A 10,186-nucleotide genomic window follows, 5' to 3' on the forward strand; every position below is an offset into this window, starting at 1 on the left:
AGTTCTAGACTAACAAATGTCTTTTTCTTTTCTTATGCCACTGTTTAAAAGCAGCTCTTTGTCTTTATCTGGCTACAGTTCTTTCCATTAGAAGTAACATATGAGAAACAATTAGCTCTTGGTATTGCTCTGTTTGAGGTTTAATCTCAAACCAGCTTTGTAAGCACTTCTGCCTTTTTATCCCTTCTTAATTACCCATTATTTGTTTTTGTTTTCCGGAACTTTTCAGCAATAATGCTGCCGGGACCGGTTGCACCAGCCATTTGTAAGTTACAACTTAGCCTAGTTTAATATAAAGGGGCACTAAGCTACAACTACAATTTTTGTATTTTAATATTTTACTTACACTTAGTTGAAGCGTAATTCTACTTATAAACTAAATATTTGCGAAAGCCTCAGTTTAGGAGTAACAGTTGGAATAAAATAGCAGATTGACTGAACTGCATCAACTATCTCTTTTTTTACCCGACAGACTTCAATTCTTTATATGGTAATGCTGACATACACTCATTTTTAGAGAGAGAACATTATGTGAATAGATTACTTTGTTAGCGGCTCTTCAACACAAACCCGTCCTAAACTCTGCGTGCATCAGTCCGTGTTGTGCAAGTAAAAAAAAAAAAAAGTCTTAATAAATAAATGTCATTTCTTATGATTTTTGTATCAGCGTTTTTTTTTTTTTTTAATCTTTATTTATTTATTTTCAAAAACAGTTTCTGAATGTTATTTAGCATACAGTACATATCAAAACACACCGGAAAAACTACGTTGACTTGGTGTGTCTCGGGCTTAAGTAGTATCATATTTAATGGAAACTTATTTTTACCGTTAGTTACTTGAGGTAAAAGAAGTTAGAATGAAGGATAAACTGAAATTCACTGCATTTCAATAACTTCTGCACACAAATTTGAAGGCTGCTATTGGATCATTGAGGGTAAACGTCATATTATGTGACCACTTAACTTCACGGAGAGCTTACGACCTACTATCTATGTTTTGCCATAAGAACAAATGGTGCTACCAATTAAAGCACAGAGTTAATTACAAACTAGCTAGTAGTTACTAAGCATCTAGTGTGGACTTTAAGTTCTAAATTAAGAAAGAACTTATGCATTGCTAGTGCAACTCTTTCCTGGTGTTCAGTGGAGGGCCTACTAACAAAGTCCCTGAAAGCAGAGTGCAGCAGCAGCTCTGACTCACATCAAGCATGAACTTTTTTTCTTGATGGGGAGACTGTGAGCCAGTACTTATGAAAGGCTTGAGACATATCTTCTAACAAGCAAAGAGATGTTTGTTTGGCTGTTTATTGCATTTCAAGGGTGCTGACAGGCAGCAAGTATTGAGAATTGTAGCACATGGTGCTGCTGGGAGAAAGTTATCATCTAGATCACCATATAATTTCAGTGAGGGACAAGAGGAATGGAGTGAAGGCACAATTCCATGAAACTACCACAATGAGTCATAAAGAATTGGAAAGAACTGCAAGAAAACATAGGTCTAAATATGAGGACAAACTAGGTTTGTGTCAATGTTTTCAGTGAAGTAATATTGCAAATTCACCTTCATCATTATATCCTCTAATTGGGTTTGGCTGCTTGCAACAGAACCTTCAGAAAGTCTGTTTGAAGTGAGCAGTTGACATTTCTCACTTCTCAATCAATATTCAATTTCAGGTAGGTCAGAGCAATGCTGAACTATGTCTAATATACTACAGGCTCTGTTCCAAAACCCAGACGACTTTGCTGCTGTCTACTGCTCATATTGGCATCTGCCTTCAAAGGCAGCATCTTCACTGAAATGGAACCTTGTTTGATATAAATCTCTCCTCATGTGAAACTTTACACTTTCCTCTTTAAGAAATGTATATTTTTCTTTTGCTAATTGTCTTTTGTGTTTTAGGGGGATATATAATACACCCAAAGTCTACAAAAGCAGACTTTGTGGTTCTTAATTTTGATTTGATATTATTACTCCTATAATTTTGAACTATAATTTTAAATAATTAATATAATAATGTAAATATATACTATTCAAATATATACTTTAAATTATAATTTATTCCTGTGATCAAAGCTGAATTTTCAGCATCATCTGGAAAATGAAGGAAGCATGAAGTGCTCTGGAAATGTCCTGGTAGACGGCTGCGTTGACTCTGGATTTAATAAAGCACAGTGGACCAAAGTCCTCTTTTCTGATGAGAGCAAAGTTTGCATCTCATTTGGAAACCAAGGTCCCAGAGTCTGGAGGAAGAATGGAGAGGCACACAATCCAAGATGCTTGAAGTCCAGTGTGAAGTTTCCACAGTCTGTGTTGGTTTGGTGAGCCATGTTATCGGTTGGTGTTGGTCCACTGTGCTGTCCACTCAACGCAGCCGTCTACCAGGACATTTCCAGAGCACTTCCTGCTTCCTTCAGCAGACAAGCTTTATGGAGATGCTTCCTTCATTTTCCAGCAGGATTTGCACCTGCCCACACTGCCAAAATAACCTAAACCTGGTTCAATGACCATGTGATTACTGTGTAATTACTGTGTGATTTCATGTAATATTCAAATTTTTTGAAATCCTGTTTTCGTGGGTTTTATGAGCTGGAAGCCCAAATTATGTACAAATAAACAACTAAATACTTGAAATCGTTTAAGTTGTGGGCCCTGAATCTATAATCTATGGAAGTTTAACGTTTTGAATGAAATTATGGAAATAAATAAACTTTTCCATGATATTCTTATTTTTTGGAAAGGGTCTGTATGGTTTAACTTAACTTTCAAGCAATGTTGAAGAAATGACTAAACAAAAAATAACCTTATACAGCCATGTTATCTTTGCAAGCACATACTGTTATTTAGTTTATTCAGTCTTTCTTTTTATTAAATAATTCGCATTAAACAAACGATATACTTCTTTTTCACAGACATTAAAGATTATTGAATGAAAAGATTGAAAAATGATTGCACAGCCACCAAATAGGCACATTTTGAAAAGATTGAGTACAAGTAGACCAAATATACTTAGACTTTCCTGTCAGTAAAGTCAAATGAGAAGTACATAAAAAGTAGACTGAAAGTATACTTTCTTAATTTTTGTTTAAAAGAAGTATAATAATAGCACACTTGAATTAACTTCTCTTGGTTGTAAGGGCAAATGAGTTCATAGTTTGTCAATATAGCGATGCCTAGTGGTCCCTTTAGTGCTTGACCATGCTTTCATTTTTGACGCCTTTGGAGTGAGAATAAGGGTCAGATAGGGTGAAATGATCATAAAAAACAACATTATGATGATTATTTTGGCATAGAGAAACTTTTTTAAGTGGGCATCAGGGGAAATAAATGTGCACTATGCCCCCGTTAACATAAATCAAACTTTAGTAAAACAAGCAAAAACAGTCAAAAACAATCAAACTGAGAACCAAGTCAGAAAACAATCACAAAATGAAAGAAAATAGGCAGCGAGTCAAAAAGCAAGAAAACTGCACTCAAAACTGCAGAGAACAAAACTGGCAAGACTCCAGACATCAGAGGAATAGTTGACCTAAAAATGAACATTATCTCAACATTTACACATTCTTGTTATTATTCCGAACTTGTGTGACTCTCAACTTCTTTCTTTCTTTCTTTCTTTCTTACTTACATAGACCTCAATATAAGGTAAAGATGAGCTCTGAACAACCACCCCATGACTAATAATTGAAATGATCTTTCATGCAGCAACAGCAGCATAAGTAGAAGCAGCAAAAAATAAACAGTTAAACAGCAAGACAGCCTGCATAATTCATTCATGCCATGCTGCATTGCTGGGAACTTCATTTATTACAGTATTTTTATGCAGCCTGCTCAAAAATGACTCTCGTTCGGCAGAAATGTAGAAAACAAGTCTACTCTGATGAAAATAGCTTCTTCTGATAATATTTAATTCATTAGTATGCTGCACTGTTTAATGTTAATAAACTCATTTAAAGTTCCCCTGTGTACACCCTTGCCTCATTTAGTATACGTGGTTCTATGAATATGCAAATTATCCCCTCCTTCACTCACTCACTCCAGCTCAGAGATCCACTCGTTGACGATCACACGTTGATCTGATTGGTTACAAGGTAGTTTGTGACGTCAGAAACACCAGCGATTACTCAGCAATGGTGTTGACTTATAAATTTGCACATGGTTTTTCTTAAAGCATATTAAAAAAAGAAACACACAGACAACATCAAAGCTTTATTTTCACCACAGGGCGACTTTAAATAATAACTCATCCAAAACATTATTCAAGGACCTGGTGGCAGTTGCAGAACCATCAGACTATTGCCTCGCTTACCACACCTGTCAAGCAATTAGCTCAAGTGACATAAACAGTTGTCCTCATGGGTATTCTGCCAAAGTTGTCAACATGGTGATGATAGCAGGTTAAAGTCTACAGCACAACTCCAATTAACCAACGCTTTTTGTTTGTTTTTATCTTAAAATCATTTTCAGTGGTATTCAACATTATGCCACAAATACTGTTGGTAGAGTTTAACCCAGATCATTCCATTAAGGAATATCTGCACAACCACTTGCCGTAAATCCATCTGTGTCACCTCAGCACCAGACCTTCCAGCTCCACTCGGTCCCAGTCTGAATTATCAGGGGCTTTTGCACTGGAGGAACCCTTTCATAGTTCCTAGAACTAATGGCGGAAGTAGCCGAATTTTGGCGTGTTTGCACCACAGGAACGAGGAACGATTTTAGTTTTGGAGAATAATATTTCAAAGATTTGTATATTTGTAGTATATTTCAAAAGATACTAATTTAGCTCCTATACTTCAGAGTAGGGTCCACCCAGCACTATAGGAACTACCAGTGACGTTAGTGTACGCTGGAAACATTTAAAAAAAAGATGTGTAAACACGCAGATTACAGCCTATTTACTCCAGAAACTAACTCTAGGAACATGGAAAACAGTGATAGATGGACCTCTCAACCTTTACACTGAGGAGAAAATCCAACGAATCTGAGGGGACACGAAAACATTAAAACACGATTATGTATTTCTGCTCAGCTAGCAACACTGGACATCAACCACACGGCATGCGCTTAACTTTCCATTACTGTCTACTTTCTATGTATGACAGTTCTATCTAATAATGTATTAGACATGACTGTTAGACAGATCATAAAATAATGAAGACGGAGAATGTGAGCGCTGTGATCAGGCTCTGGTTCTCAGCGCCGTCAAAATAAATGCCACAACAACAAGTGCGGCTTACGTCACTTCAGAGTTCCTACTGGCGGTGCGAATGCAACCAGGAAAACGTTCCTAGGGGAACCATTAGTTCTCCGGGAACCACCCTGGTGGCCAGTTCCTAGAACTGAGTTCCTAGAACTATCCGGTGCGAAAGCTCCTATGATCATCTGCACCTGCAGCGCTCATCACGCTATATCAGCCCTCACTTCACCACATACCATTGTCTGGTCTCATTGAGCACTAGCCTGTGTGAGACAGAAGATGACCTGAAGATGGGATAAGAGGTAAGAGGTAGTCTTGCAAACTATAGAAAACTATCAGTAAAAACAGTTACTACTGCCAGCAAGTTACTTGGGATAACATTACCGAGCATTGAACACATTTACAAAGACAGAATGGTGAGAAAGGCCAATAACATTGTACATGATTACACACACCCGTTGGCATCTCATTTTAAATTATTGCCATCTAGGCGTCGTTTCTGCCCACCCCTTACGACCAAGAACAGATCCAAATTTTCTTTTGTACCACAAGCCATAAAAGCCTAAAATCAGTCAAAATAAGCTAGACGTCCAGTTGGCCTGGTTAGATGCAGGAGTGTATAGTATAGTGTATTTCATTGTATTGTATTTGTTTGTGTCATATGTCTGATGTTTTGTCATGAAGTGCCTTGCGACTGCGCCGCAAACCCAACTGCCCCACGGGGACAATAAAGTTGTCTACTACTACTACTACTATAGCCATTTTTCATTTCATTCTCATAGATGTGTCTTCTGTGGAAAATCACAAAGAACATTGTGTTGTTACTTCATGACAAAAGCCACAAAGTTTTTGATGGCTGACAGCACATTGAGGTTAGTTCTCAATAGGGAGCTCCTGAATTGTGAATGTCCTATATTTTCATACAAAACTGAGTAAAGTTTAATGGATTCATGAATTATTTGCTTCATAATTAAGTCTGCTTCTGAAGACTTTTCTCTTCAGATCTGTCCTGCCAGAAGACTTCAAATTGACTTCACTAGATATCAAAATCTATTCTTTTCAGTTAATATTTTATTAGAGGTATTTTAATGCCTTTTTAAAAAATATATCGTTTAGTTATTGACTTTAGTTATTACTGCGTCTTTGCATAGTATATAGTTTGTAAATAGTATTAGAATAAATTAGAATTAGTGTGTCCCAAATTGTAGTATGTTGGAATTAGTATTTCAGAGATACTGGATGGTCTATTTTTTCCAGTTAGAATCTGAACTGCAGATCCGTGAACACTTCAGGATTAATAAAGCTACAGGCACGTGAGCGTGATGAAGGTTGGATAAACTCTGCAGGAAAGTGGACCTCTGGGGCTAGAGTTGAGAACCCCTGTTCTAGAATGAGGATGTCCTCAATGTGTCATTCATTAGAGCATTTCCAAACCGTTAATCTACAGGTTTAAGCAATGTATGAGATAGGAACTCAACTTCTCAGCATGACACACACACACAACACAGTTTGACCGACAGCTAATTCAGTTATCAGTTTCTGATCTCTTAATTAAGCGTCTTGTCATACCCAGAATATGTTATTCATTTCTTTCTTTCTTTCTTTCTTTCTTTCTTTCTTTCTTTCTTTCTTTCTTTCTTTCTTTCTTTCTTTCTTTCTTTCTTTCTTTCTTTCTTTCTTTCTTTCTCTCTCAGTGAAATGTGACCTGGACAGACATGTTTTTAAGATTCAACAACGATGACAGATGTGTTTTAATAAATCCTCCTCTTAATTGTTTGGGGTAAAATCGGGGTTGGCTGGAAAATATCTGTTGATAGCAATAATGTTTTAAATGACAGGCCTGTGGTACATTCAGGCACTTGGATTTATTTTGTTGTAAATATGCTTTGATGAAGCAGGCTGTTCAAGCTTCAAATACACGGCACTAATTCAGCCAAATGTCTTTGGAGTGGCTCGCTTTGATTAATACTGCTTCAGTTTAAATCAAAGCTCTTAGTTTGATTAAAATGGGGAGGAAAGGGGAAAAAAAGTACATTTGGGTTACGGTTTTGTTCACTGTGAAACTTGGTTTATGAGTTCTTGGAAAATAAATAGCTTTTAATTTCATTATTGTGATTATTGCTTCACAATGTTATCTGAACACTATGTTCTCAGACAAAACCTAATTTTATCTTCTTCAGAAATACACTTCCATTTTTTATACGTAGCACAATGAATAATTAACTACATTACAGCAACCAGTGATTTACTTACTTGCAATGAAACACAGATGGCTTTTAATTTGTTTTCAATAAGCAATCAGCTAAAGAACAATTAGCTCAGCATTTCTCAGCAGTCTGCACATTCTTCACATTTCACTGAGCCAAAGTAAAATATGTTGTATATGTTGTATATTAGAATGTTGTTTCAACATCTATCTATCTATCTATCTATCTATCTATCTATCTATCTATCTATCTATCTATCTATCTATCTATCTATCTATCTATCTATCTATCTATCTATCTATCTATCTATCTATCTGTCTGTCTGTCTGTCTGTCTGTCTGTCATTCAAAATGATACAATTGAAAGTGAACGGCAGTGTTTTTTCTTATCACTTCCAGAGGTTTGAGAAGGGAGTCAGTGAATCAGACTCATTCCTATAAAATTGCTAAAATCATATACATGTACAGTATAATTATCCACTATATGCATCCCACATGCATAGGGCAAGATGGGGAAGATGCCTCCCTTAAGAACAACGTGCATTTACTTAATCTAAGTTTAGCATGTGCAGGATGATGATGCTTCAGCCAATGTGATATTAAGGGAAATGAATGAAAACCTTTGCTAAATGACTTGTCATATAGCACAAAATGTAAAACACACACACACACACACACACACACACACACACACACACACACACACGCATGCACAGACACACACACACACAGATTCAAAGTCTGGCAATATTTCCAACCTAGCTTTAGACACAAATGTAGAGTTTAACATCTGTTACAAATCCCCAGCCTCAGACATCATGTTCTTGTTTAGCTCTGACACCTGCTGGTCCTTGCATGTAATCAGGAGTCTGAAAGTACTTTTCCCCTTTTTGGGGCTGACAATTTAACTTGTAACAAAATTAGATGTTACACAATAACAAAAGACACCTGCCCGCTTCTTTACATAGACCAACGTTAAAATAAATAGTAAAAAATAACTAGTTAGTTTCCTTGGTTACTGATTAAGTTACGCACATGTTGCAGTTTCTTTTGATTAGCCTTCCTTGTTATTTTCTGTACGACATCGTTTTCAACTAAAAACGTAAAAAAAAAAAATGAATGCGTTTTGGCCGTTCATTTACACGACAACAGCGTTTTTACACCCCAAAATGGCTTTCAAAGAGCAAGTTTTTGAAAACGTTCTCCGTGTAAACAACAAAAACGTGAATCTCTGAAGACGATGACGTCATGCACATGCATATTATGTGTTCAGTCTATAGTGTTTCATCGCCATCTACTGGCCTGGCAGCAGAATACAGCGCTTTTAGTCGTTTTCACAGATCCGTGTGAATGGGGATTGTTTTGACAATGGTGTCGTCTGTACGCGGAAAACTCAAAGGAAAAACTTCAGGATATTGTTATCGTGTAAACGTACCCTTAGTTTCCTCTGTTCATTGTTCAGTCTGGTTTGTGTTATACATGGTTGTGTATCTTCACTCCTAGTTATTCGCCTGCGTGTTTCGAAGATGGATTTTGATTAACGACTGTTATTCTCCATTTGTTGTGCGCTGGTTGCAACCAGCCTTATGTGACAGCATCTTGTGTGAATGTTTAAATCTTGTCTAAATCTACCTTGAGTTTAGTGCTTTTGTCTGCTTCAATAACATGAATCTTGAATGATCATTTGGGGTCTTTCTTCATCAAATATTGCACTTAATTGTGATTTAAATGTATTAAATTGACCAGCATATCATGCAATTAATTTGATTGCAAGTTTTAATCGATTTGATTGAAGTTTATTTCACTATTGAGCAGTTCACTCAATTTATGAGAGTGTATTTTATTTGAAATTCTAATTTGAATTATCAGTCATGCAGGCGTTTCAAACAGCAGTTTGTTTCTTTGTTATTGTTTTGGTTCATTCACATTCATTTATGCAGTTCTGCTCTGTCAATTCAACCACCATTGTGCAAGTCCACACTTATCTCTCTCAGACACACAAACACACACACACATTCAACACTCACGTTTTATTGCAGTGTGTGCGTGTGAAATGATTCCAGTGGCCTTTATCTGATCAAAGGCAGAGTTTCTTGACAAAGTCTCTTTATAAGATTTTCTCTCTGATATCTGTTCATGCACTATAAATGTGTGATATGCCCTTACTTACAAACATTTGCAATGTAGTTTTGTCGTCTGCCACTTTAAGTTCTTTAAAGCGGGATGGATTCTGATTGGATGTCAAGGTTTTTATCATTCATCATTTGGAAAAAAAAAAACTTTCTGAATTTCAATATCCTTTCTCTGTGCCGTTATCATTATGGTATATTATATCATTATCATTGTGGTTTGGACTGCTATTTTTATTATATTTAGTGATTTTTAGAACTATATCTTTATCGTTACAGTAATCGTCCTGGGTGTGAACAGGCCTTTACAGTGACAAACAGGAAAATTACAGAATCAATTATGCAAACTTCATTAAATATGAGACAAATTCAAATTCTGCTGTAAAGCAGCTCTAAAGAAGATAATAGTGTGGTTATTCAGCTCAAGTCAGTTCACTATGGACTCAAATCAGTTCAATAATAGTGTCGATATTGCAAAATTTGTCTATTAAAACAAATTTGATTCAGCTATAAGCAGAAGACAATAGTGTCATTATTCAACTTCTCATCCAATACAGCCCGTTCTCATACCCAAGACGTCACTTTCAACCATGCTTCAATATCTGACGCTCAAAGCACCCTTTAGCGTCCATATGAGACGCATAACCCTACCAC

This window comes from Squalius cephalus, assembly GCF_949319135.1.
Source record: "Squalius cephalus genome assembly, chromosome: 18".
NCBI lineage: Eukaryota > Metazoa > Chordata > Actinopteri > Cypriniformes > Leuciscidae > Squalius > Squalius cephalus.